Source organism: Arachis hypogaea, chromosome 3 (assembly GCF_003086295.3).
Source record: "Arachis hypogaea cultivar Tifrunner chromosome 3, arahy.Tifrunner.gnm2.J5K5, whole genome shotgun sequence".
In the NCBI taxonomy this organism is placed as follows: domain Eukaryota; kingdom Viridiplantae; phylum Streptophyta; class Magnoliopsida; order Fabales; family Fabaceae; genus Arachis; species Arachis hypogaea.
This window is the reverse complement of record NC_092038.1, coordinates 107,512,930-107,520,401: the sequence shown is the minus strand read 5'-3', so window position 1 is coordinate 107,520,401 and position 7,472 is coordinate 107,512,930. Positions and strand designations below refer to the sequence as shown.

The 7,472-nt window shown below is 40.6% G+C and overlaps 1 non-coding gene across 1 annotated transcript; it reads left to right on the top strand.

Annotated features, from left to right (window-relative positions):
- The first annotated feature begins 1,055 nt into the window (after positions 1–1,055).
- LOC112792935 (small nucleolar RNA R71) lies at positions 1,056–1,163 on the top strand. Its single transcript, XR_003197652.1, has one exon. It is a non-coding gene; the product is annotated as a small nucleolar RNA R71 (small nucleolar RNA).
- The last annotated feature ends 6,309 nt before the right edge of the window (positions 1,164–7,472 follow it).

Sequence of the window (7,472 nt, the reverse complement as noted above, 5' to 3'; positions counted from 1 at the left end):
CCTTTTTGTGCCTCTTCCTGTGGTTGAGCTATCTCTTCTTCAGCTATGTCCTGTATATCCTCTTCCTCTTTAACATCTTCAATTTTTACCACCTCTTCAGCTGAGGCGTATTCTGGTGAGCTTGGTTCCTTCTGATTCCTCTCCTGCAGTGTGGTTCCGGACCTCAGGGTGATGGCATTAATTCCTCCCTTTGGATTGGGTAATGGTTGAGAGGGGATTCCAGTGGTGCTTGAAGGTTGGTTACTGGAATTTTGTGCTGAACCAAGTTGTGTCATAAAAGCTAGTAGAGTAGAGGTGAAACCATTTAAACTGGCATTAATACTGTTCACGATGGTATTTTCCATGGCCAGTTGTCTTTTCTCAAAAGCTTGTAATAATTCTTCATTAGAAGATACAGAAGAATGAGTAAATTGAGAGGTTTGCTGCTGATTGTTCGGTGGTCCTTGGTTTTGCCTCAGGTGAGGTGCTCGGTATGGTTGATTTTGCTGCCTGTTGTTGTAATTATTCCACCTCTGATTTCCCTGATTATCTCTGCCTCCCCTATTATTGTTATCCCTCCAATTCTGGTTTGAATTGTCCTACCATCCATGGTTATTGTTTCTACTTTGATTGTACCCTTGGTTGGGGCAGTCATAGAAGTTGTGAGTGGATACCACCATGTTGTCTTCTTATTGGAGCTACGGGCATTCATCAGTGTAATGGCTGTAATCAGCACAAATTCCGCAAATTCTTTGTGGAACTAGTTGTTGGTTTTGCTGCGGTTGAGTTTGCTGAGCTTGTTGATTTAACTGCATTTGCTTCAGCAGGTTGGTCATTTCACAGATGCTTCGATTTAGAGTAGCAGTCTCTATGCCAGAAGATACTTCTGCAATGGCCCTTGAACGGCCTTGCTTCTATCTGTGGTTCCGAGTAGATTCAGCTAAATCACTGATTAATTGCCAAGCTTCATCAGTGGTCTTGTACTTCTTCATAGACCCATTGCTGGCACTTTCTAATGTGGTCTTATCTTGGGGTCTCATACCTTGTGTGACATAGCTGAGTAGCACGATCTTGTCAATCATGTGGTGGGGGCATGCTTCCAGAAGATTATTGAAGCGCTCCCAGTATTCAAAGAGAGTCTCATTGTCATCCTGAACAATTGTAGAGATATCCTTCCTCAGTTTATCAGTAACTTCAGATGGGAAGAATTTCTCCAGGAACTCCTTTCTGAGTGTATCCCAGTTGGATACGTTTGCTAGAGGTTGAATGTAGTACCACTCTCTTGCTTTTCCCTCAAAAGAGAACGGAAAAGCTTTCAGTAGAATTGAAGTTTCATCAGCGCCATCACGCCTGACAGTAGAACAGGCTGCCTGGAAATCTCTCAAGTGCTTGATAGGCTCTTGAGCAGGTAGGCCATGAAACTTCGGCATCAAATTTAGCAGTGCGGTCTTTATTTCAAAATCCATAGCTACCGCTGGATGATGCGCTTGAAACGGTTGTAGTGTAAAATCAGGAGCTCCTTCCTCCTGAATGGTAATTCTTCTAGCTGCCATGTTTTCTACACGTAAAACAACCGAATCAGTAGAACGGGGACTGGTTTCTTCCTCAGATTCACTTTCAGATCCGCCCTCAGAGTGGACTAACCTACGCTGTTCTCGCCTTATTCGTGAAATTGTTCTTTCAATTTCAGGATCGAATATTAGCAAGCGCGGATCAGGAAGTGAACGTGTCATTTGACAGAAGAAACACGCAGCTCATAGTAGCAAAATTAAAGAAAATGCAAATAAATAAATTCTAATTAATAAAATAAGCACTCTATTGCAACTTCCCGGCAACGGCGCTAAAAATTGATGAGGTGCAGAAGCTGGTGAATTAAAAATTTATTAAAATAGTTACGTTGCAGGTATAGTTCTTAACTCACCAAAAATCTGCCTATCAATTTAGAAATATGTCACTGAAATTTTAAATTAAAATTACTGGGAGTTTTAAGTCCCAGGTCGTCTCCCACGAGTTGCAGAAAAATGTGCTGTTTTATTAATCAGATATTCCAAAAAGAGTTGAGCTAAGTAAATTGGGATTCAAATTGAGGAATTTTAAATAATAAAAATAAGAGGCCTTGACTGGGAATTGATTGGTTAAAATCTCTATCATTGATGGTGTAATTGTAAGATTAATTTATAATTAATAGTTGTTCTGTTTGGTTATCTCTTACTAGGTAAGAGAAAGTCAAACAAGTGGAAATGCTAGATCTGTTCACAAGTTGCAACCCACTTAGTTCAAAGGGATTGGCGTCGGTGACAGGATAGCAATCCAACTTTTAACCCAATTACAAATTTTTCTTTCAATCCTTCCAACTCAAGAGTTCCTTTTAATCAACTCCCCATCAAGTAATGAAACTACTCACGCATTGTAAATAAAGAATCCATGGCACATGAAAGGGAATTAAAAGAAGACATGATTATTGGAATGGAATTTAAATTAAAAAGAAATAATCCTTGCATTAATTAATCATAAAAATATCTGAATGACAAAATTGAACATAACAAAGAACATGGAAGAATAAAACCAAGTTAAGAGAACAAACTAGAGTGATGAAGTCTTGATGAGGAAAATAACTCTTCTCAATGTTCCAATGCTAAGATCAATTGAAAATTAAAATTCTAAAAACTAGAGAGAAAAACCTAAGAGAGTGAAAAACTAGATCTAAAACTACTCAATGAATGTGTCTCTTGTTTCTGCATATTCCCTGACTCTAGTCTGCTGTTCCGGGCCGAAAACTGGGCCGAAATAGGGTCCAAAGTCGCTGGTTTCAGATTCTGCAGTTTATGCAGATCGCGCATGTCACGCGATCGCGTCGTCCATGCGGACACGTCGCTGGCACTTTTCCTCTTCACGCGTTCGCGTCATCCACACTACCGCGTTGCTTGTGCTTTCCAATCCGCGCGGCCGTGCAAGCCATGCGGCTGCGTCACTGTGATTTACGCTCCTTCGCGCGGTCGCGTGAGCCATGCGACCGCGTCACTTTTCGCTGGTTATCTCCTCAAACTCTTGTGTTCCTTCCATTTTTGCTAGCTTCCTCTCCAATCTCCGTCTCATTCATGCCCTATAAAGCCTGAAATGCTTGACACACAGATTATGGCATCGAATGGAATAAAGGAGAATTAAAATTAAATAATTAAAGTCTCTAGGAAGCAATTCTCAAACATGTAATAAATTCAGGAAGGAAATCTAAATGCATGCTAAATTGATGAATAAGTGGGTAAGGATCACGACAAAACCACACAATTAAACACAATATAAACTATAAAATAGTGGTTTATCAATGGCCGAGAGGCCAGCCCCCAAAACGTTATCAATAGTCTCCTAAGATGAACAATAGATTAAAACTGAGACCAAAGATAAGACGCGGTCATATACTAAACTAGTTACTAGGGTTTACGAAAATAAGTCTTAGTGCAGAAATCCACTTCTGGGGCTCACTTTGGTGTGTGCTTGGGCTGAGTTTGAGCTTTACACGTGCAGAGGCTTCTCTTGGGGTTAAACGCCAAGTTGTAACGTCTGTTTGGCGTTTAACTCTGGTTTGTGACGTGTTTCTGGCGTTTTACTCTAGAATGTAGCATGGAACTGGCATTGAACGCCAGTTTGCGTCATCTAAACTTGAATAAATTATGGACTATTATATATTTCTGGAAAGCCCTGGATGTCTACGTTCCAACGTAGTTAAGAGCGCGCCATTTGGAGTTCTGTAGCTCCAGAAAATCCATTTCGAGTGCAGGGAGGTCAGAATCCAACAACATCAGCAGTCCTTTGTCAGTCTCCTATCAGATTTTTGCTCAGGTCCCTCAATTTCAGCCAGAAAATACCTGAAATCATAGAAAAACATACAAACTCATAGTAAAGTCCAGAAATGTGAATTTTGCATAAAAACTAATAAAAACATCCCTAAAAGTAGCTAGATCCTACTAAAAACTACCTAAAAATAATGCCAAAAAGCGTATAAATTATCCGCTCATCACAACACCAAACTTAAATTGTTGCTTGTCCCCAAGCAACTGAAAATCAAATAGGATAAAAAGAAGAGAATATACTATAAATCTCAAAATATCAATGAATATTAGTCTTAATTAGATGAGCGGGACCTGTAGCTTTTTGCTTCTGAACAGTTTTGGCATCTCACTTTATCCTTTGAAGTTTAGAATGATTGGCATCCATAGGAACTCAGAGTTCGGATAGTGTTATTGATTCTCTTAGTTAAGTATGTTAATTCTTGAACACAGCTACTTTTATGAGTCTTGGCCGTGGCCCTAAGCACTTTGTTTTCCAGTATTACCACCGGATACATAAATGCCACAGACACATGACTGGGTGAACCTTTTCAGATTGTGACTCAGCTTTGCTAGAGTCCCCAATTAGAGGTGTCTAGAGCTCTTAAGCACACTCTTTTTGCTTTGGATCACAACTTTAACCACTCAGTCTCAAGCTTTTCACTTGGACCTGCATGCCACAAACACATGGTTAGGGACAGCTTGATTTAGCTGCTTAGGCCTGGATTTTATTTTCTTGGGCCCTCCTATCCATTGATGCTCAAAGCCTTGGATCCTTTTTACCCTTGCCTTTTGGTTTTAAGGGCTATTGGCTTTTTCTGCTTGCTTTTTCTTTTCTTTTATATTTTTTTTGCCAAATTTTTTTCACAAGCTTTGTTCTTCACTGCTTTTTCTTGCTTCAAGAATCAATTTTATTATTTTCAGATCATCAATAACATTTCTCTTGTTCATCATTCTTTCAAGAGCCAACAATTTTAACATTAATAAACAACAAGATAAAAAATATGCACTGTTCAAGCATTCATTCAGAAAACAAAAAGTATTGTCACCACATCAATATAATTAAACTAATTTCAAGGATGAATTCGAAACTCATGTACTTCTTGTTCTTTTTGTATTAAAAACATTTTTCATTTAAGAAATATGAAAGATTCATGGAATTATTCATAGCCTTAAGACATAGACACGAGACACTAATGATCATGTAATAAAGACACAAACATAGACAAACATGAAGCTCAAAAACCGAAAAATAGAGAGATAAGAACAACGAAGTTAAGGAATGAGTCCACCTTAGTGATGGTGGCACCTTCTCCTTGAAGGACCAATGGTGTTCTTGAGCTCCTCTATGTCTCTTCCTTGCCTTTGTTGCTCCTCCCTCGTAGCTCTTTGATCTTCTCTAATCTCATTGAGAATGATGGAGTACTCTTGGCGTTCCACCCTTAATTGGTTCATGTCATGAATCAATCCTTCTAGAGAAATGTTGAGTTGTTTCCAATAGTTGTTTGGAGGAAAATGCATCCCTTGAGGCATCTCAGGGATTTCTTGATGATGAGCTTCTTCATGTGTCTCTTGAGATCCATGAATGGGCTCTCTTGTTTGCTCCATCCTCTTCTTAGTGATGGGCTTGTCTTCTTCAATGAGGATGTCTCCTTCTATGACAACTCCAGCTAAGTAGCATAGATGGCAAATGAGATGAGGAAAAGCTAGCCTTGCAAAGGTGGAGGGCTTTTCGGCTACTTTGTAGAGTTCTAGAGAGATGACTTCATGAACTTCTACTTCCTCTCCAATCATGATGCTATGGATCATGATGGCCCAATCCACAGTTACTTCGGATCGGTTGCTAGTGGGGATGATGGAGGGTTGGATGAACTCCAACCATCCTCTAGCCACAGGCTTAAGGTCCAGTCTTCTCAATTGAACTGGCTTGCCTTTTAAGTCTCTTTTCCATTGAGCTCCTTCCACACATATGTCCATGAGGACTTGGTCCAACCTTTGATCAAAGTTGACCCCTTCTAGTGTAGGGGCGTGCGTCTTCTTGCATCATGGGCAAGTTGAACGCCAACCTTACATTTTTCGGACTGAAATCTAAGCATTTCCCCCGAACCATTGTAAGCCAATTCTTTGGGTTTGGGTTCATGCTTTGATCATGGTTCCTAGTGATCCATGCGTTTGCATAGAACTCTTGAACCATTAAGATTCTGACTTGTTGAATGGGGTTGGTAAGAACTTCCCAACCTCTTCTTTGGATCTCATGTCGGATCTCTGTATATTCATTTTTCTTGAGCATGAAAGGGACCTCAGGGATCACCTTCTTCTTGGTCACAACTTCATATAAGTGGTCTTGATGGGCTTTTGAGATGAATCTCTCCATCTCCCATGACTCGGAGGTGGAAGCTTTTGTCTTCCCTTTCCTCTTTCTAGAGGTTTCTTCGGCCTTAGGTGCCATCAATGGTTATGGAAAACAAAAAAATTATGCTTTTACCACACCAAACTTAGAGTGTTGCTCGTCCTCGAGCAAAGAAAAGAAAGAATAGAAAAAGAAGAAGAAGATATGGAAGCGAGGGAGAGATGTGTGGGTTTCGGCCAAAGGAGAGAAGAGAGGGTTGTGTTGTGTGAAAATGAAGAAGTATGGAGGGGTTTATATAGTGGAGGGAGAGGGGGTTTATGGTTCCGTCATGTAGGGTGGGTTTGGGTGGGAAAGAAATTTTAAATTTGAAGGTAGGTGGGGTTTAGGGGGAATAGAGGATGGATGTGAGCGGTGAGAGGTGATGGGGAAGAGTGATTAAGGTGATTGGTGAAGGGTATTTGGAGAAGAGTGTTATGAAAAGGTGTGAGAGAGAGGGAGAAGGTAGGTGGGGATCCTGTGGGGTTCATAGATCCTGAGGTGATCCTGTGGAGTCCACAGATCCTGAGGTGATCCTGTGGGGTCCACAGATCCTGAGGTGTCAAGGATTTCTCATCCCTGCACCCTTTAGGCGTGTGAAACACCCTCTGTATGCAATCCTGGCATTTAACGACAGACTGTAGCATGTTTCTGGCATTAAACGCCACTTCCATGCTTGTTTTGGGCATTCAACGCCAATCTGCAGCATGTTTATGTTGTTGAATGCCACTTCCATGCTTGTTTTTGGTGTTTAATGCCAGCTCTCCTCAGGGTGTAATCCTGGCATTTAAATGCCAGACTGCTGCTTGTTTCTGGCATTCAATGACAATTTCATGCTCTGTTTTGGCATTGAACACCAGCCAGATGCTCTTTACTGGCGTTTAAATGCCAGTAAGCTCTCCCTCCAGGGTGTGCTTTTTTTCTGCTGTTTTTTATTCTATTTTTAATTTTTGCAATTGTTTTATGACTCCACATGATCATAAACCTAATATAACATAAAAGAACAATAGAAATATAGATAAGTAGAAATTGGGTTGCCTCCCAATAAGCGCTTCTTTAATGTCAATAGCTTGACAGTGAGCTCTCATGGAGCTTCACAGATGTTCAGAGCATTGTTGGGACCTCCCAACACCAAACTTAGAGTTTGAATTTGGGGGTTCAACACCAAACTTAGAGTTTGGTTGTGGCCTTCCAACACTAAACTTAGAGTTTGACTGTGGGGGCTCTATTTGACTCTGTATTGAGAGAAGCTTATCGTGCCTCTTTTCCAGGTTTACAGAAGG